The following is a 23,067-nucleotide window of genomic DNA, read 5'->3' as shown; positions in this document are numbered from 1 at the left end:
GGTAGAGCGTTTTCTTATTTAGCTCCCAAACTTTGGAATCGTCTTCCTGATAATGTTCGGGGCTCAGAAACACTTTCGCAGTTTAAATGTAGATTAAAAACTCATCTCTTTAGTCAGACGTACACATAATACATCTTATAGTATCATGCACTAGTACATCAGACCTGCACATTTTTATGAACAGCAGATATGTTAATCCCTTTCCACTGCTTCTCTCTTTGTACCCATCCCGAGGCATCCGGACACTGTACCAGCTCCCAACGTCCTCTATGGGACGAAGCCTTTGGACGTCCACTGAGCCGAGGCCGACTCTAAGAATCCTGAGACATCTCCAGTTAGACTCTGTGATACTAAAGAGATCCGAAGTCCATGATCCTTACACCAATACAACATTTAACTGACTGTATATTTGTAATCACACCCCCAGTGTCACCCATATGAGGATGGGTTCCCCTTTGAGTCCGGTTCCTCTCAAGGTTTCTTCCTTTACCAATTTAAGGGAGTTTTTCCTTGCCACTGCTGCCTGAGTCCCCTCAGACTTGCTCATAGGGGATAAATACATACACATTGTGAACTATATATATCTAATAATAATCTAGAATTTTTTATTCTCTCAATTCTTTTACTTTATTATTTGTTATTTCCATTATCATTAATTATGGTTACCTTCTGCTCTATGTTTATGTTCTGTAAAGCTGCTTTGAGACAATGTCTATTGTAAAAAGCGCTATACAAATAAACTTGAATTGAATTGAATTGAATAACTCATTCAAAGTTCTTCATACTAACATAAAATATGTAGCCACAATAATAAGTCTACTAAGTCAAATCCTTTAACAAAGCATTAATTGCTGGAGACTTTATTATTCATTTTGACAATTCAATTCAGTTCCATTCAAATTTGTTTCCATAGTGCTTTTAACAAAGGGCTTTGTCTGAAAGCAGATAAAAACACAGTAAAAAAAAGTTAATTATACAAAGATTTATGTAATACAAAAATTCAAGATTAATATTAGATATATTTAAATGTGAATGTATTTATTCCCAATGAGCAAGCCTGAGGTGACTGGGGGGAGGAAAAACTAACTTTGATGGAAGAGGAAGAAACCTTTAGAGGAACAAAACTCAAAAGAGAACCCATCCTTATTTGTGTGACAGTGGAGGGTGTGATTATGCTGTAAATATACAGTATGACAATTGAGTATTGATGAGGAGGTTGTTGTCCTCGAAGACCAGTCCAACTGGAGCTGGTAGATCTCTATATGTCTCAGGATCCTCAAAGGGTTGGCTTCATCTCAATAAAGGTCTGAAATCTTCATGACAAGATAAGTTACAGTAGAAGATCATCTTAGAACAGCAATTATGTCCATTTTAGATTGAGTAGGGGTTAACCAGAATGTAATAGGACACATTCATAATGGTGGCCACACTCTTTCCCATTCTAATCTTTGGTTGTTTTTCCAACCAGCTGTGCCTGTTAAGGAGCCAGGTTCGGTCAAACATGGATGTGCTTTGACAAGAGCTGCGGCTACTTGAGCAAAATCTTCATCTCTTGGATATGCCTTAAATGTGTACATAGCCCCTGCAAGTACTTCCAGTATATCGTGTTTTAGGTCTCTTCCAACAGTAAGACTTGTTCCATCTTTCAGAAAAGCAAGGTTTCCTTGACGGAGACGGTACTCAACATTTACAGAAAAATTGGGAATTTCAAATTCCTCAGGCCAGGCACACTGTCGTTCAGAAGACAACTGTTCTGATGTTTCAGAACCTGAGAGAAGTATTGTGTCAGCTTGACTTGAGGAGGGAGAGGTGAATAGAGGAATTATTTTCAATGTTGCCCTTTCTGGCAAATCATTGATGTCGCTGAGGTTGCATAGTGCATAATTAAAATCAGGGTCTTCGTACTGAACGTTAAATGAATATGACACTTGCAGCTTCTCTTGCAGCACATGTTTCAAGGCATCAACATCAGCTGGTTTTTCAGAAATGATTATTTTCCGGATGCCACCATCGTGCACAAAAACGCGAAGTATCATTGCCATGGTTAGATGAAATTCTGAAAAAAAAAAACTAAATTCAAAATCACAAATAATAAAAAAATAATAGCATAATCATGTAATTTAGCAGCAGATGTAATGCTTCAATGTGACCAACAAATGACCTCGGACATTGTACGCTGTCAAAGGGAAGGGGTCATTAAGGTCAGAAGGCAGAATGACTTGCACTGAATGCAAACTACACAATTCATAAGAGTGCAACCGCTCAATGTACCATGCAGTCTGGGGTTTACAGAGGAACATTATGTCAGTGTTGGTTGCCAAAACCTTCTCAATCTGCATGAATTCTGGCAAACCTGAACAAGATCCAACTGATACTACCATGTCCGGGCAATACTTAATACCATCAATGGTAACACTGGGCGAAACAAGCACTGTACAGCAATTCGGACTTCTCAGGCGCAGATATTCTTGAACATTGTCAGGAAAAGCTGTTACAAGTGAACTACAGACCCTATCCATTTGTATACCTGGCTTGAAAAAAGAACTTGCATCCATGTGATAGGCTGCTGTCTTTTGATGCTTCTTGTCTAGCATTAAGGGGACATTTGTGAAGTTTTGTGCATCACGAATAACTTTCTTAAAAAACATGTTTCCCTTCAAACCACATTGTCCAAAGATTCCTCAGTGGGCAGTACATTCTGATCAACTGGGGGTAGTGCTCTACATAATGATGCTTTGGACACAGAGTGAAGTTCGGAAACACTTCTTGAAGCAAAGCTCTGTGTTCAGAGATCTTGCAACTCAGAAAGTCAACAGTGTCATCAGTAAGCTTGACAGACATACTCAGTTCAACAACGTCTTTTAAAAGCATTAGAATTTCCCAGGTATGTTCATTCTCTCCCACCTTATGACCAATCAAGAGTGTGAGAAGTCTCAAACGGGTCCAATTTTCATGGCCATTTCCCCCTATTGTTCTTTTATTTGAGAATGATGTTGGTATAGGCTGTGGCTGGTCAGTCCTATCTGAAAATTTGTACGGGAATTGTTTGTTGACACTATTTAAGGACTCCAGGGAAACGTAATGTTTTCCGATTAAATCCTGCAAACATAATGCCATCTCTACAGGAACAATGCCCTCCAACAGATCATGCAAAAGATCTGGGGGGAAACCACCAATTGTGTGAAAGTGTTTCAAACTGTCACTCAATGGACAGCTCCTCTTCACACCATACTGAGCAACCAAAGTACTGTCCCGTTGAACATCTCGTACATGCTGCTGATGTTTTTCTTTTGTTCGTATTTCAAAGCAGCCTGACCTAACTTCCTTTACATTAATGTCCTCCCTTGTGGCCATGCAAAATGTACATGGGAGATTCACTCTAAAGCTCTCCTGAAAACCTGCTAAGAAATGTGCGCCCAAGTTATCTGCCAGGGCATGCAGAACAGACCCCCTGATACCCCAACTGCTCAACAAATACTCCTTGCTGTTCAAGACATTTTAGGTCTTTAATTAGAGGGTGAAGTATTTTTGAGTAGCCATGCTTCTTAACTACACTTGTTTTACACAGAAGAGCTAGCTAAATGGTATGTAAAGATGACGTGTGTTTTGCTGGCAAGTTGGCAAGAACCCAGTAGATAGCACACAATTTGTGCTTCTTCCGTGATGTTCCGAGTGGTTTAGCCACCTCGAAATCATCTTAAGAAATAAGAAATATTTTAACATCATCATCTCCAAAAAATTAATTCTCTCTATAATGTGTACCATCCATGTAATTGCTGTATCCCTTTGATGTCTCAATTGAAGTCAGAACCTTATCAAGAACTTCTTGCTTATTCAGCAATTTCTGCAACAATTCAATAATCGGGACATGTGAGAAGGGGACATTTGTGAAGTTTTGTGCATCATCATCATCAATTTTGTATTCAACAGGCATGATTACCGGAAATTCTTCCAAGAAGTATGATGTTCTCCTATTGGTTGTGGAAAGAGGATCTCCTTCCTTTGTACATTGTAGCAGCACACTGCTGTCACTGACTGCCCTGACAAGTTCTTTCACAACTAAGTTGTCTGCCCCACCATAGTGTTTAACAATAATCTGTTGTATTGTGCTATGTAACAATGACTCGGACAGCAAGTTAATTTGATTCAACTGCTGGATTATTTCTTGTGTTGCACTATCGGAAATATGCAATATGGTTCGCATTTTGAGAAACAGGGATGCCAAATTGTGTTCAAGCTTTTGTTGTGTGTCATTCAGCTGGTCTTGCTCCATTGCCACATTACATCCATCTTCATTGTCTGAGCTGTCAGAAACGGGGAGTTGAACCTTCTTCTGTGTAGCTTAAATGAGTATTTGAAACAATTCCCAAATTCAAATGTTCAGGGCATTGGTGTTAGTGATGTGCCTTACTTTTATGGGCATTAAATGTGGAATAAACATTTGTCTCAAATGAACAGTCTTTATAAGGACACTGCACTTTTTCATTATTCCTCAAATGAGTATGCAAATGGGAAAAATAATTAGATTCACTGCATAGCTCCATTAAATCACAAACATGGCATTTGTAACATACTACACCATTACTAGACCTCCCTGGTAACACACTTCTTTGTGGAGGATGGATTTTTGAAAGATGTACTTTCAGTGCATTACATGACTTAAAAGTACATGGGCAATCTGTGTGGAGGCATGGTATTGGAACAATTTGAGTATGGTTTATGCGATAGTGCATAAGTAGTTGTACCCTCTGTTCAGATGTAAAGAAGCAAAACTTACAATTCCACTGCATGGCAGAAGGCAATCAACAGGAAACCTAAAAAGAAAAAAAAAAAAATTAATTATTAAGTTAAAAGCAAGGTAAAGGCAAAGTAACTTGCAATGAAGTTCACATGCTCATTTAGCATTAAATTTTTACCAGTAAAATGAATTAATCCACAACTTTAACAATGAACAATACTATTGAAAAAATAAAATTATCATGCAAGTCAGATGACAAATGTTTGGTGAACTATTTCTTTAAAACTAAAACACGCAGCTTTAATCTGTACTATTCAGTAACCTACACTTCAACGCTGTCTACAACGCTGTCATTACTTTTGTATTTTCGCGCGGTGGTTGCAGTTTGATGGTGTATTCAGTCAAAACTTGCGCCCTCGGTTTAAGACAGTTTTTTTTGCCTCCCATATCCCGTTTTTCCTTCGTTCCTTCGTTCCTTCCTTCCGTTCAACAGCTCGCGAACTTTTTTTTTCTCCTGCCCGCTCCACACCACGATGAAAATGGCTAGATTTTATAACGCATGGCAATTATAGACGAGTTAAGTTACACTGCCAGGTCCCACATTGTCACAACCAAATTAACAAAAATAAAGCATTTTTAAATAATTTACCGAAATCCGATTTTACAGATCTAAAGTGCAAAATAACATTTTAGATGTCATGTTTCCAACACGAGGTGTTCAAAGCTACAAACGGTCCAAAAGATGTTTATGTAAAGACAAGTTTAAACGTTCCTAACATGTTCTGCAAAGTAATATTAATTGAAGTGTTGAATGATTATAACTAACAAACAAGAAGATCAAAAATATGCCTTCATTAATTACCTTAATCGGTGGATGCTCAAACCGTCTTCAGTCCATGTGCTTCAGCAAAGTGTGGGGGAGGGGAGTTCATTGCGCATGCCTAATGAAATGTCTCAAACATTTCGAGTAATATTACTTCATTTTTATTAGTAATCTCAAATATTTATTTTAACATTTTACCAATAATTAAGTATTTTTAGTAAACTCAACATTTTAGTCAGATTTAAGTAAACATAATAGCATTTTTCTAGTAAAGTACACTATTTGATTTTACAGTGTGTGTTAAATGTACATTAAAGTACTGTAACATACTCTAAGTGCCTTTTCCTCTGTACCTACTTCATCAATGCTGATGTTCTACCCCTGGTTGAAGTCTTGTCACCCAGTGTGCACTTTGCTGGGGATTGATCTACATGGACAGTCAGTGACTCAAAGGATTGCTGTGGATGGAGCTGGCCAGAGACTGTCAAGTCTTCTTTGAACCCTTGTTGTTATGGTCAGCAGTATGGCCGGGTCTTCATCAGCGATCATTTAAAGATTTTGGCTGTTATAAATTAGTTTTGGGTCTGTGGTAAATTTGCAGTGACCCATTTGTTTACTCAACTACAAATTGTTGTAGAAAGGACATTATTTACATTGACATTATTTCCCATCCAGTTTCACCCAAATAAGGATGGGTTCTATTCTGAGTCAAGGTTTCTTTCTTATAAGTTCTCAGGGATATTTCCTGGCCACCATCGCCCCTGGCTTGCTCATTATGGTCAGGCGTTAGAGATATGTAGTCATTTAATTTAAAAAAAATTTTTCATTTTTTTTTAAATTCTGTTTCTGTAATTCTGTAAAGCTGCTTTGAGAGATTGTGAATTGTTAAAAGTACTATACAATTTAATTGAATCGACTCAACCTTCTTTTGTCCTCCCTAACTGTGGAAGACTTCTTCATAAGACATATGCAAGTTAGAACATCTGCTTGACCATTTGATGAGTGCACTAAGATCATCATCCTGCAGAGGCATGCATGTTTGTGTCTGAACGCTTCTCCTCCCATTGGCGGCTGCTTATAGGCTGGTGACAACTGTTTGCTTTGTCCATCTGGTGTTATTGTAACTTTTCTGTGTAAAACATTGAATGGATTATCGTTAAACCATCTGTCTAATAAAACTACTTAGACTGTTTTTTGAATAAGGTTTGTGGCTTGTTTCTTCCACTCCCGAGGTAAGTCTTGTGAAGCTGTGGCTCATTGGTTGCTGAGTTTAATTGTCTACATGTTGGATTGGAGAAGACTTTCAGACCCATTGTGAGTTTTTGACTGCCATGTTTCAAATCCAGAGTAGATATTATTCCATTCATCTTTAAGCAAAATATACCAAATCTTAAATCCACAGGGTCCCAGCTAAGCATGACAAGGCTGTTGGGCTCAACTGGTTAGTGCATGGACTTTCAGACCTGATGATAACAAATGTTTGCTTTTACCAGGGGATGTTATTGTATCTATTTCTACATGGGCATTGTAGCTTGTTTCTCCCACTTCCGAAATATGTCTTGTGAAGCTCTTTGATTGCTCAGTCTAATTGTCTACAAGTTGGTTTGGAGAAGACTTTTAGACCCGATGGTGGAAGTGTGACCACTCTTTGTAACAATATGAATCATTGTCCTTCAAACCTTCTTTTGCTCTCTTGGGGCCAATGTCTGAAGTAATTCAGCGTGCATTGAGAGATTTTGACTGGCATGTTTAAAATCCAGAGTAGGTATTATTCCATTCATCGATAAGGGTGAAATACCAAAGCTTAAATCGAGCCATTTAGGCTACCTTCTACCTCGCAGCGTTCTAGCTAAGCAAGACTTGGTTAAGCAAGCGCTCTACCATTTGAGCTAATTCCCCATCCGATCTACCTACGTGTTGACTTACCTGCTTGTAACTCTTTGGAATGTTTTCATCACAGGCATCTGTTGATTGATTTAGATTGCTTGCTTATTGTTTTGGTAGAAGTTGTCTTTTTACCAGTGTGGTTCTAAAATAAGTGGTTCTCCAAGGCACAAGGCTGGTTCTCCGAGGTACATGTGTTGACTGCTTGCTTACTGGTTTGTTGCAGGTGACCGCCATTGACCGTGCCAAGGAATGTATAGGGGCCCTGCCACTTGAATTTGCAGGCTCATTTGGGGACGAGCTGCAGAACCCGGTCTCCCATGTTGATTTTGTAGGGCTGTGCAGAATAGTTGTCGGAATGCTGTAGGTCTCGTTGGACTGCCTCCATGTGTTCCCAACAATTGGGCTGATGTGGTCAATGTGGTCCTGCATGTTCTGCACCAGCTCGACGATGGAGCCGAAGGGCAAGAGTTGATTGATCCACGCCATGTCTGGTCACAGTCCCTGAGGTCACTGTTCAAATAATAATTCAAAGGGGGTAAAACCAACTGTCAGGGCAGGACCCAAATACAACAACACCAGATAAAGTCAATTAAATTCAATTTAATGAACAGCAAAGAGCTAAAGTCGTAGGCAAGTCACTAGGTGGGATGCGATGGTCCGTCCCCCTCATCTCTCCCCCTAAGCGTACTAAATGATGTCCACAGCTGAGCAGAAGGGCAAAGTGACAACCCCAGGCAAGCCGTGGCCTGACCCATGTTCTGCCACTTTCACCATAGGAGCAAGGAAAAGTCCACTAAAACAGAAAAAGGCAAAATATACAGGGATGCCCCACTGGCAAGAAGTGAGATGGCTTCCTTCACGGGAAACTATGAAGTGAAGAGGCATCCCCCACAGGAACAGGTGTGGAGTGAAGTCACCGAAGAAACCCATAAGTCCAGAAAAGAAAATAAACATAAATCCCAAAAGGTCAGAAACGAGTAATCCAGAGAAGATGCTCCACAAATGTTAGGCACCAGGCATAAAGTTATCCTGCTGGGTCTATGTCTGGCTGAGTCCTTCTGCCAGAGAAGTGGATGTCTTCATAGAGATTAAAAACCCCAAATGTAGAGATAAAATGGGTTGTTTTGATTAAAAAAAAAAAAGGTACAAACACGGCAAACCATAGGGAAAACAGGGCGACTGAAAAACAAACCAGGAAACCAGAACACAACAACAACACAAAAACAAACAAGGAGAGAGAAACACATCAAGGCAGGTTGGAAGAGAGGAATACATGAGGCAGGTGGGGAATTGCGGAATATGGTGAGGCAGGTGGGGCAAGAGCGGAACATGGTGGCACAGCCAGAGGGGAACGAAAGACATCCACAGCCAAGCAAATGGGCTAAGCAACGTCCGCAGCCATGCAGAAGGGCCAAGCGACGTCCACAACCGAGAAGAAGGGCCAGGCGACGACCACTGCCAAGCCGTGGCCAGACCCATATCCGGAAAGGGAGGGAGGGAAAAACTCTCTACCAAAGGCCGGTACCATGCTACTTCCATCACAGGAGCTAGAAAAATTCCACAAAAATGGAAAAAGGCAGTTCTGCACCATCCCCTGTGCAAGAAGTGAGGCTGCATCCCTCACAGGAACAGGTACGGAGTGAAGTCCACCAACGAAACCCAGAAGTCCAGAAAATAAAATAAACAAAATCCCAGAAGGACAGAAAAGAGTAATCCAGAGAAGATGCCCCATGAATAATAGGCACCAGGCATAAATTTACAATGCTGGGTCTATGTCTGGCTGAGTCCTTCTGTCAGAGAAGAAGGTGTCTTCACAGAGATTTAAAGACCCAAATGCAGGGATAACATGAAAAGGGTGTTTTAATAAGGAAAATAACAAAAGCTAAAAACACACAGCAAAAGGCTGCACCACCTTGTTCCTCGCTCCCCCACTTGCCTCACCGTATTCCTCGCTTCCCCCACCTGCGTCATCATGTTCCTTGCTTCCCTCACACCTACCGGCACAAGACAACAGGTATATATAAGGAGGATAATTACAGAAACACAATGTACAATCAGGGAGGAGAGAGGAACACGGCGAGGCAGGTTGGGGAAGTGAGGAACACACAAGACAGTTGGGGGAAGCATGGAGCACGGCAAGGCAGGGTGGGGGGAAGCCGATCTACAGCCGAGCAGAAGGGACAAGCGACACCTAGAGCCGAGCAGAAGGGACAAGCGACACCTAGAGCCGAGCAGAAGGGCCAAGTGACACCCAGAGCTGAGCTGAAGGGTCGAGCGAGGCCCCCAGCCAAGCCGTGGCCTGACCCAAGTCTCAAAAGTGATGGAGAGAGGGAAAAAACCACCCCACCAAAAGCCAGAACCATGCCACTTCCACCACTAGAGGAGGAAAAAGTCCACAAAAACAAACAAAAAAAAGGCAAAAGATATAGGCCTGCAACATCCCCCGCAGTCAAAAAGTGATACGGCCTTAAGCCATGTTTGTTTAAAAAGTGAAACAATTAAATTAGGTTTTCATTTAATTATTAGGTAAAGATAGTTCAAAATGCTGCGTGTTTAAACATTGTAAAATATTGTGTGAATAGTGTGTAAAATATTTTATGTAGAAAATACTGCAAAATATGTGCATAGAAAGTGGAAATTCTATACACTTCCTTAAAGCCTTCCAGAACCAAACATTACAATTTAATGACGTGACTAAAAGTAAGTGCTTTGGTTTGCTGTGAAGAAGATCCAAAAAGTGTGAAGCAATGTGAGATTCTCTATAGTACTCCCTAATTTTATGGTATGCATAATTTCATGGTAGATTTATTAGCTGCAGAATGAATAGCAAAGAATACAAGTAATAAATCATTATGTAAAAATGTAAGTTTAATTAAATGTAAATGTAAGTAGCTATGGATGAGAAAGCCTACAAAATCCAGGTAAAACAATTATTACAGAAATCATTGTTTTACCTGGATTTTGTAGGCTTTCTCATCCAAGCCTACAAAATCCAGGTAAAACAATTATTTCTGTAATAATTGTTTTACCTGGATTTTGTAGGCTTTCTCATCCAGGTAAAACAATTATTACAGAAAAAAACATTATTTCAGCATAGTATGATGTGATAATCTCCTGAATAAAAATATTTTTAAATGAATATAAATATTATTCTATCATGGAAATGGAATGTCATCTGAGTAATACAGTATGTGTGTAAGAAAGATTCCTTCTCGCACTTGTCCTTGTCCCTTTACCTCTGCAAAACAATAGGAGCGCTCCAGAGCACTGAGAGAACAAACCACACGAGTGAAATCAAATCTGGTTTATTCCAAACAGCTGCTCCAAGAACTGAGCGACAGAACAGAATATATATGCAATGAAATACAGTAAGCTATGGTGTATGAGATAAAGCGGGGAGGACGATTTTTCAACAGAGATAGGGATATGCCAGAATGCTGCTTCCTCACAACTCTTATCCAAGCATTGAAGGTCAGAAAGCCTGTACATGAGCAAAGAGAAACTGAATGTCCTGACAAGCAGGTCAACCTATCTTGTCTTCTTCATCCTGTCAAGAGCACTAAAAGAACACGATAGACTCAAATCAAGAATATTAAATCAGAAGAGGTGAAGATGACATATAACACAGAAATACATGTTTACATGACAGAGATTTCCTCGTTTCTATTCCCTTAAGATTATGGTTACGTTATCAGCAAGCCTTACCATCCTGCTTATGTTTGCAGAAACACAGAGTACAAAAACAAGAAAACAAGAACACACTTATCACAGGTCAGCATGACCAGAGTGGGGAGAACATTCCTTTCGACAGAAAAAGAGAAATGTGGAAAGAAAATGAAATAAGCACAAAAATTAATTACTAAAAAGAAAATTCATTTCAGCAATCGTGGTATAAATATTATCAATATCAAGTGGTAAAATCAATAGGCGGGTTCTTAAAGGCACATGGAGACAGAGAATCGTCACTTTGGCTGGCTCTCCAAGGTACATGTGTTGACTTACCTGCTTGCAACTCTTTGGAATGTTTTCTTCAGAGACATCTGTTGATTTATTTAGATTGTTTGCTTATTGTTTTGGTAGAAGTTGTCTTTTTACCAGGGTGGTTCTATGATAAAGCCCAAATGGAAAAATATAAAGAGGCGATCTTCATGGCTCCTGTCCATTCGAGATAAAGAGCAGCTGCTTATAGGCTGGTGACAACTGTTTGCTTTGTCCAGGTGGTGTAAAACATTGAATGGATTATAGAGATGGAAAAATACCTACTTATTCAGGAAACACTTCAACTAACACGTCTTTCCCTATATTTTGCATTAAAAACAAAAACAAAAACAAAAAACAAACCTTTGACACTTTTTCATTGTAACTTTGAACAAATGTTTTAAACTCATGGTATCTTAAGTATGTAACCTAGTGTATTCAATGCTAGAGATTTAATGTACGTCGCTCTGGATAAGGGCATCTGCCAAATGCTGTTAATGTAAATGTACTTAAACCATCTGTCTAATAAAACTACCTAGACTGTTTTTTGCATAGGGTTCATGGCACCACTCCAACAGGATGGCTTGTGAAGCTGTGGCTCTTTGATTGCTCAGTTTACTTGACCAGCAAAGCAGGCACTGTTTGGATTTGAACCCAGGATCTCCTGTTTACTAGACAGGCACTTTAACCATCTAAGCTCTGTTTCCTCTGTCTAAGTATGTCCAAGCTTTACTGCAGCCATAAGACATATGCAAGTTAGAACATCTGCTTGACCATTTGATGAGTGCACTAAGATCATTATCCTGTAGAGGCATGCATGTTTGTGTCTGAACGCTTCTCCTCCCATCGGCTGCAAACTTTGTTTGAATTCTTGAGATATTATTAAGCAGAAACCTAGATCTTATCTCAGAGCAAATAAGTCACAAGTTAAACCAAATGACTCTGATGGGATTCAAACCCACAACCTTTGAATAACTCACACAACAAGCCTAGAAATGCGCTATCCACAGAGCCTGATGCTGGCATGGGTCTTGGTACGTCTTCTCAGCTTCATCCAAATTCGACTTTCAGACCTGATGATAAATGTTTGCTTTTACCAGGGGATGTTATTGTATCTCTTCCAAAATATGTCTTGTGAAGCTCTTTGATTGCTCAGTCTAATTGTCTACAAGTTGTTTTGGAGAAGACTTTTAGACCCGATGGTGGAAGTGTGACCACTCTTTGTAACAATATGAATCATTGTCCTTCAAGCCTTCTTTTGCTCTCTTGGGGCCAATGTCTGAAGTAATTCAGCATGCATTGTGAGAATTTTTTTTCTTTTATTATTTGTTATTTCCTTTATCATTAATTATGGTTACCTTCTGCTCTATGTTTATGTTTTGTAAAGCTGCTTTGAGACAAAATCTATTGTAAAAAGCGCTATACAAATAAACTTGAATTGAATTGAATTGAATTGAATTTTGACTGCCATGTTTAAAATCCAGAGTAGGTTTTATTCCATTCATCGATAAGGGTGAAATACCAAAGCTTAAATTGAGCCATTTAGGCTACCTTCTACCTCGCAGCGTTCTAGCTAAACAAGACTTGGCTGGTTAGCTCGGCTGGTTAGAGCATGGTGCTAATAATGCCAAAGTCGCAGGTTCGAGCTCTGTACGAGTCATTTTCCAAGAGTTCTGCAGTGAAGTGACTCTGAAAAATCACTTCTCAACCTGATGCTCCTCAAATATAATGGTATAAAAACTTTAATATAACAATTGGTAAACACTGTAGGCGGATTCTCCAAGGCACACGGAGACAGAGAATTGCCACTTTGGAGAATGCAGGCATCGATCCCGCTACCCCTCGCATGCTAAGCGAGCGCTCTACCATTTGAGCTAATTCCCCATGCGATAAAACATAAAGCCACACAACGTTTTCAAGGGATTGTGGGATTCTGAGGCTGGCATGACTGTGAGGTGGGTGCCTTTAGCCGTTTGGATATAACCGATCTACCTACCTGTTGACTTACCTGCTTGTAACTCTTTGAAATGTTTTCTTCAGAGGCATTTGTTGATTGATTTAGATTGCTTGCTCATTGTTGCGACAGAAGTGGTCTTTTTGCCAGGGTGATTCTATGATAAACCCCAAATGGAAAAATATAATGAGGCGATCTTCATGGCTTCTGTCCATTCGAGATAAAGAGCAGCTGCTTATAGGCTGGTGACAACTGTTTGCTTTGTCCACCTGGTGTTATTGTAACTTTTCTGTGTAAAACATTGAATGGATTATATTTAAACCATCTGTCTAATGAAACTACTTAGACTGTTTTTTGCTGTTCGTGGCTTGTTTCTTCCACTCCAGCTAAGATTTTGGATAGAATCTTAAAATCAGTATTCAGCATACTGATTGGTCTGTAGTTCTTAAGATCTGTTTTCTCCCCTTTTTTCTTATATGTCAACTTTTTTCTTATATATAAAATGTCTTGAAAAACTATATAAAATTCACTCCCCAAACCATCTATTCCGGGAGTTTTCTTTGTTTAATTCGCTTATTGCTCTCTTTATCTCTTCTTCCCTTATCCCTTCATCACATTCTTTTTTGTCCACATCCCCTACTGTTGTTTCTATTTGTTTCACCCTGTTTCTCTTCTTCATTCACCCCCTCTGCTCTAAACAAATTCTCATAGTATATCTTTTAATATATCATCATTTGCTTTAACTGTTCCATTTTTCCTTCTTATTTCTTTTATTGTTTCTGCTTTCCCTCTTCTTTTTTCCAGATTCAAGAAAAACTTTGTACATTTTTCCCCCTCCACAATGTATTTTGACTTACTTCTTAGTCTTGCACCATCATATTTCTTCTCTTCTATTTCCCTCAGAATTCCCTCTAATTCCTTTATCCTTTGTATATTGTTCCCATTCTCATTTATCTCCTTTTCCAATTTTCCTCTTATTTCTCTCTTATATCTCTTGTTTCTTTGTATTAGCATGCAGTACCTTACAGTAAACTTTTTGATTAAATATTTCACATTTTCCCACCAAATTCTTATATCCTCAACGTACCTTTCATTCTCTTTCTCTTCTTCAATGATGTCATTGATACTTAAAACATAATCTTCATTCTTTAAAATTTCTAAATTTAAAATTTAAGACCCATACTCCCGGCCCCCTTTGTACTGAACTCCAGCCTATTACCATAAAAATTGGTTTATGATCACTTAGGCTCCTTTCCAAGGATTTTTGATATTACCGATAAAGCTTTCAATGTTCCTTGTACATAAAACAGAATCCATTCTAGTTTTGCACATAAAATTCCCTACCAACTGCCGTCTTGAAAATTCTTTTATTTTTTCATTCCTTTCTCTCCATATATCAATCATGTGCTGTTCTTCCATTAATAGCTTCAGTTCTTTTCTTTCTTTATCAGTTTTAAAAACCATTCCCTCGCCCATGTCAAACTTACTAAAAACAGTATTAAAGTCCCCCATCATCACAATTCCCTTGTAATTTTTTGAAAGCGCTAAAGTATTCTTTCTTTATGTTTACTTCCGTTGGCGCATGGACATTAACCACAACTACCATTTTCGCCTCATACTCCATTTATACAGCCATGCATTTCCCGTCTTTATCGCTATATACTGTTTTACACGTTATGCCACTGTTTACCCTTAATAAAAATGCTACCCCTCTGCCCATCCTATCGTCACCATTGTTAAACAACACCTGTCCTTTCCACCTTTTCCTTATTTCTGCCATGTGGCCTTGCTTCCAGTTAGTCTCCTGCAACAAAATCACATCTTCCGCTTTACACATTTCCTTAATTCTCTCAAATTTCCTCACATCCGTTAATCCTCTAGCATTAAAAGTCACAAGTCTTAACAGCATAATGCATATTATAGCAATAACCGGTACCATTTTCTCAGTCCATCTCTGTCAAATCCTTTAACGAGTCAAATCTGTTCTCAGATTTCATTATGTCCTGTTTAGGGACCCTTTTTCTGGCAACATCCACATTGGGTATCGCTTTTACTGACCTTCTTCTCTTTATTGGTTTTGCTTGTTTGTAGACTGCAAACTGTCAAACTTGCAGACTGTCAGGCAGCGTTAGCTGGGTCCGGATACCCCCGTCCTGTTGTAAGTGATCGTCCTGGTATTTTTCTCTTTGTCCTTGTTCCTTTGTCCACTGTCGTTCCCTCTTCTGGTGTTGTTGTTCCATCTTCCTCTAGTCGCTCACCGTCCCGTTCATGCACCTACCCATCCACCTGCTGGCCATCCTCCTCCTCCTCCTCCTCAGATTGCAATCCGTGCACGTTACTGCATTGCAGTCCCTTGCAAAGTGCCCTCTCTCCTCACACTTGAAACATTTAAAGTCCGGGCAATCCTTCACCATGTGATCCGGGCTCATGCACAGCCGGCAGGTCTTCACCTGATGGCTGTGCACAACTCGGAAGTACTGTGGGCCTTCTGCCGTTTCCATCTTCATGCTGTAGGGTAGAGAGGCACTTCTTTCGGGAACCGCGTTTTCACGAATCTCGTCCCATCCTCAATGTTGGTGCCCAGATACACTCTCCTTTTTGGCTTTGATATAGGGAAAACTCCCCATCCCTCCAACTTTTTAACAATTTCATCGTCCGCCATGTAGACAGGCAAATGCATAAATGAGACCACATAGTCTTTGTTTTGCAGTTTTTTTACCTCACATTTGGTACCTTGGATCACCAGACCCTCCAAGAGAAGCTCTGTGTCTTCTTCTTGATCTAGGGTGACCTCATACTCCTTGTTTTGCTTAGGTCGCACAGCAAGAATCTTCCCCACACCAATCCTCTCTGTTACTGCTTTTATCAGGTCAGATACTCTCATCTCGTTGAGATGTCCCACCTCCACCATCACTGTCGCTTCCTTCAGGTAAATCCTATCTGTAACTCCATTTCTTACTTTTTTGTTAACTTCTTTACCAACTTGTCGTCGTGTAACCAGTCCATTGTCAGTTATCGTGTGAGCTTCCTCCGCCATAGCCATTTCCAGCACCGAAGATCCATCCATTACAAACAAAGAAATCACGAAGAAAAACCCTCAAAAAAGAAAAAAAACAGGGTTAACCCAAAATCCCTCCCAAACAGCGAAAGCTGCTGGGAGGATGAGTTTAAACAAAAAGTAAAAAACAACTTTAAAAAAAAAATAATAAAGACAAAAAGAAAAACAAAAACAATACAAACAAAGACAGGGTGTGGTGAGCCTCTCTCACATACTGCAGCCAAACACTTCCTGTGACCCCTAGAGGGCGATCTCAGAGTGGAATGGCAGTAAGCCAGAGGAAAGTTGGAATGGAACCCATTTATAAATTGTTTGTTTTTTTCTTTTCTTTTTTTTTTATTTGTTTTCTATCAAAACATTAGCTACAGGGTATGAATATTAAGGTGTTGTTGTTAGAGAATTCAAACAGTAAAGTAAATGAATGCCTATGTCAAAAGCTTACAGCACCTGGTATTCCCAGCTAGTCGCCTATCCGAGTACTAACCAGGCCCAACTCTGCTTAGCTTCCGTGATCAGACGAGACCGGACATTCTTTTTTTTTTTTTCTTTTTTTTTCTTTCGAATTCTTCACTCCCCGCAGCTTCCACATTAGTTCTTTTAAAACACAACAAAATTGTGGTGTAAAAACATGATGAAAGGCATCCAGCATCAGCTTCCGAGATCGGACAAAATCAAGCATTCTCAGAGTGGAATGGCCATAAGCTAGAGGAAAGATGGAATGGAACCGGTTTATATATTGTTTGTTTTTTCATTTTTCCTATTTATTTATTTGTTTGTTTGTTTGTTTGTTTATTGTAATTGTTGTTTTCTATAAAAACATTAGCTACAGGGTATGAATATTAAGATGATGTTAGAGAATTCAAACTGTAAAGTAAATGAATGCCTATGTCAAAAGCTTACAGCACCTGGTATTCCCAGGCAGTCAAAATCAAAAACTTGCACAACATGGACATGTGACATATCAAAACACTCAGCAAATTGAGGGGAACTGCCCCACGGGTATTATGGTCACGTCACGTGACGTCACGTGACATCACGTGACTTCACGTGTAGCTCCGCCCCCAAAACAAGCGAAATCAAAAATTTGCACAACATGGACATGTGACATATCAAAACACTCAGCACATTGAGGGGAACTGCCCCACGGGTATTCTGGTGAAGTCACGTGACGTCATGTGAAAATAAAAATTTGCACAACATGGACATGTGATATATCAAAACACTCAGCACAATGAAGGGAACTGCCCCACAGGTATTCTGGTCACGTGACGTCACGTGTAGCCCCGCCCCCAAAACAAGCAAAATCAAACATTTGCACAGCATGGACATGTGACATATCAAAACACTCAGCACAATGAGGGGAACTGCCCAACGGGTATTCTGGTCACGTGACGTCACGTGTAGCCCCGCCCCCAAAACAAGCAAAATCAAAAATTTGCACAACATGGACATGTGACATATCAAAACACTCAGCACATTGAGGGGAAATGCCCCATGGGTATTCTGCTCACGTCACGTGACGTCACGTGAAAATTAAAAATTTGCACAAAATGGACATGTGACATATCAAAACACTCAGCACAATGAGGGGAACTGCCCAACAGGTATTCTGGACACGTGACGTCACGTGTAGCCCCGCCCCCAAAACAAGCAAAATCAAAAATTTGCACAACATGTACATGTGACATATCAAAACACTCAGCACATTGAGGGGAACTGCCCCACGGGTATTCAGGTCATTCAGGAACTGCCCCACGGGTATTTCACGTCACATGAAAATTAAAAATTTGCACAACATGGACATGTGACATATCAAAACACTCAGCAAAATGAGGGGAACTGCCCCACGGGTATTCTGGTCACGTCACGTGACGTCACGTGTAGCCCCACCCCCAAAACAAGCAAAATCAAAAATTTGCACAGCATGGACATGTGACATATCAAAACACTCAGCAAATTGAGGGGAACTGCCCCACGGGTATTATGGTCACGTCAAGTGACGTCACGTGTAGCCCTGCCCCCAAAAATAGCGAAATCAAAAATTTGCACAACATGGACACGTGACATATCAAAACAGTCAGCACATTGAGGGGAACTGCCCCACAGGTATTCTGGTGACGTCACGTGACGTCACATGAAAATTAAAAATTTGCACAACATGGACATGTGACATATCAAAACACTCAGCACAATGAGGGGAACTGCCACACGGGTAATCTGGTCACGTGACGTCACGTGTAGCCCCGCCCCCAAAACAAGCGAAATCAAAAATTTGCACAGCATGGACATGTGACATATCAAAACACTCAGCACAATGAGGGGAACTGCCACACGGGTAATCTGGTCACGTGACGTCACGTGTAGCCCCACCCCCAAAACAAGCGAAATCAAAAATTTGCGCAACATGGACATGTGACATATCAAAACACTCAGCACATTGAGGGGAACTGCCCCACGGGTATTCTGGTGAAGTCACGTGACGTCATGTGAAAATAAAAATTTGCACAACATGGACATGTGATATATCAAAACACTCAGCACAATGAGGGGAACTGCCCAACAGGTATTCTGGTCACGTGACGTCACGTGTAGCCCTGCCCCCAAAAATAGCGAAATCAAAAATTTGCACAACATGGACACGTGACATATCAAAACAGTCAGCACATTGAGGGGAACTGCCCCACAGGTATTCTGGTGACGTCACGTGACGTCACATGAAAATTAAAAATTTCCACAACATGGACATGTGACATATCAAGACACAGCACAATGAGGGAAACTGCCCCACGGGTATTCTGGTCACGTCACATGACGTCACGTGTAGCCTCGCCCCCAAAACAAGCGAAATCAAAAATTTGCACAACATGGACATGTGACATATCAAAACACTCAGCACAATGAGGGGAACTGCCACACGGGTAATCTGGTCACGTGACGTCACGTGTAGCCCCGCCCCCAAAACAAGCGAATTCAAAAATTTGCACAGCATGGACATGTGACATATCAAAACACTCAGCACAATGAGGGGAACTGCCCCACGGGTATTCTGGTCACGTGACGTCACGTGTAGCCCCGCTCCCAAAACAAGCGAAATCAAAAATTTGCGCAACATGGACATGTGACATATCAAAACACTCAGCACATTGAGGGGAACTGACCCACGGGTGTTCTGGTAACGTGACGTCACGTGTAGCCCCGCCCCCAAAACAAGCAAAATCAAAAATTTGCACAACATGGACAAGTGACATATCAAAACACTCAGCACATTGAGAGGAAATGCCCCATGGGTATTCTGCTCACGTCACGTGACTTCACGTGAAAATTAAAAATTTGCTCAAAATGGACATGTGACATATCAAAACACTCAGCACAATGAGGGGAACTGCCCCACAGGTATTCTGGTCACGTGACGTCACGTGTAGCCCCGCCCCCAAAACCAGCAAAATCAAAAATTTGCACAACATGTACATGTGACATATCAAAACACTCAGCACATTGAGGGGAACTGCCCCACGAGTATTCAGGTCATTCAGGAACTGCCCCACGGGTATTTCACGTGACATCACGTGACGTCACATGAAAATTAAAAATTTGCACAACATGGACGTGTGACATATCAAAACACTCAGCACAATGAGGGGAACTGCCCCACGGGTATTCTGGTCACGTCATGTGACGTCACGTGACGTCACGTGTAGCCCCACCCCCAAAACAAGCAAAATCAAAAATTTGCACAGCATGGACATGTGACATATCAAAACACTCAGCAAATTGAGGGGAACTTCCCCACGGGTATTATGGTCACGTCACGTGACGTCACGTGTAGCCCCACCCCCAAAACAAGCGAAATCAAAAATTTGCACAACATGGACACGTGACATATCAAAACAGTCAGCACATTGAGGGGAACTGCCCCACAGGTATTCTGGTGACGTCACGTGACGTCACATGAAAATTAAAAATTTGCACAACATGGACATGTGACATATCAAAACACAGCACAATGAGGGGAACTGCCCCACGGGTATTCTGGTCACGTCACGTGACGTCACGTGTAGCCTCGCCCCCAAAACAAGCGAAATCAAAAATTTGCACAACATGGACATGTGACATATCAAAACAGTCAGCACAATGAGGGGAACTGCCACACAGGTATTCTGGTCACGTGACGTCACGTGTAGCCCCGCCCCCAAAACAAGCGAAATCAAAAATTTGCACAACATGGACATGTGACATATCAAAACACTCAGCACAATGAAGGGAACTGCCCCACGGGTATTCTGCTCACGTCATGTGACGTCACTTGTAGCCCTGCCTCCAAAACAAGTGAAATCAAAAATTTGCACAACATGGACATGTGACATATCAAAACACTCAGCACATTGAGGGGAACTGCCCCACGGGTATTCTGGTCACGTGACGTCACGTGTAGCCCCGCCCCCAAAACAAGCAAAATAAAATTTGCATAACATGTACATGTGACATATCAAAACACTCAGCACATTGAGGGGAACTGACCCACAGGTATTCAGGTCATTCAGGATCTGCCCCACGGGTATTTCACGTGACGTCAAGTGACGCCACGTGAAAATTAAAAATTTGCACAGCGGGGACATGTGACATATCAAAACACTCAGCACAATGAGGGGAACTGCCCCACAGGTATTCTGGTCACGTGACGTCACGTGTAGCCTCGCCTCAAAACAAGCGAAATCAAAAATTTGCACAACATGGACATGTGACATATCAAAGCATTCAGCACATTGAGGGTAACTGCCCCACGGGTATTCTGGTCATGTCACGTGATGTCACGTGTAACCCCACCCCAAAACAAGCGATATCAAAAATTTGCACAACATGGACATGTGACATATCAAAACACTCAGCACAATGAGGGGAACTGCCCCACGGGTATTCTGGTCATGTCACGTGACGTCACGTGTAGCCCCACCCCCAAAACAAGCAAAATAAAATTTGCACAGCATGGACATGTGACATATCAAAACACTCAGCAAATTGAGGGGATTTGCCCCACGGGTATTATGGTCACGTCAAGTGACGTCACGTGTAGCCCTGCCCCCAAAAATAGCGAAATCAAAAATTTGCACAACATGGACACGTGACATATCAAAACTGTCAGCACATTGAGGGGAACTGCCCCACAGGTATTCTGGTGACGTCACGTGACGTCACATGAAAATTAAAAATTTGCACAACATGGACATGTGACATATCAAGACACAGCACAATGAGGGAGACTGCCCCACGGGTATTCTGGTCACGTCACGTGACGTCACGTGTAGCCTCGCCCCCAAAACAAGCGAAATCAAAAATTTGCACAACATGGACATGTGACATATCAAAACACTTAGCACAATGAGGGGAACTGCCACACAGGTATTCTGGTCACGTGACGTCACATGTAGCCCCGCCCCCAAAACAAGCGAAATCAAAAATTTGCACAGCATGGACATATGACATATCAAAACACTCAGCACAATGAGGGGAACTGCCCTACGGGTATTCTGGTCACGTGACGTCACGTGTAGCCTCGCCCCCAAAACAAGCGAAATCAAAAATTTGCGCAACATGGACACGTGACATATCAAAACACTCAGCACATTGAGGGGAACTGACCCACGGGTGTTCTGGTAACGTGACGTCACGTGTAGCCCCGCCCCCAAAACAAGCAAAATCAAAAATTTGCACAACATGGACATGTGACATATCAAAACACTCAGCACAATGAGGGGAACTGCCCCACGGGTATTCTGGTCACGTGACGTCACGTAAAACCTGCCCCCAAAACAAGCGAAATCAAAAATTTGCGCAACATGGACATGTGACATATCAAAACACTCAGCACATTGAGGGGAACTGACCCACGGGTGTTCTGGTAACGTGACGTCACGTGTAGCCCCGCCCCCAAAACAAGCAAAATCAAAAATTTGCGCAACATGGACATGTGACATATCAAAACACTCAGCACAATGAGGGGAACTGCCCAACGGGTATTATGGTCATGTCAAGTGATGTCACGTGTAGCCCTGCCCCCAAAAATAGCGAAATCAAAAATTTGCACAACATGGACACGTGACATATCAAAACAGTCAGCACATTGAGGGGAACTGCCCCACAGGTATTCTGGTGACGTCACGTGACATCACATGAAAATCAAAAATTTGCACAACATGGACATGTGACATATCAAAACACTCAGCACAATGAGGGGAACTGCCGCACAGGTATTCTGGTCACGTGACGTCACGTGTAGCCCCGCCCCCAAAACAAGCGAAATCAAAAATTTGCACAGCATGGACATGTGACATATCAAAACACTCAGCACAATGAGGGGAACTGCCCCACGGGTATTCTGGTCACGTGACGTAACGTGAAGCCCCGCCCCCAAAACAAGCGAAATCAAAAATTTGCACAACATGGACATGTGACATATCAAAACAGTCAGCACATTGAGGGGATCTGCTCCACAGGTATTCTGGTGACGTCACATGACGTCACATTAAAATTAAAAATTTGCACAACATGGACATGTGACATATCAAAACACAGCACAATGAGGGGAACTGCTCTACGGGTATTCTGGTCACGTCACGTGACGTCACGTGTAG

Source organism: Tachysurus fulvidraco, chromosome 6, assembly GCF_022655615.1.
Source record: "Tachysurus fulvidraco isolate hzauxx_2018 chromosome 6, HZAU_PFXX_2.0, whole genome shotgun sequence".
NCBI classification, from domain to species: domain Eukaryota; kingdom Metazoa; phylum Chordata; class Actinopteri; order Siluriformes; family Bagridae; genus Tachysurus; species Tachysurus fulvidraco.
Note: the sequence above shows the minus strand (reverse complement) of the source record.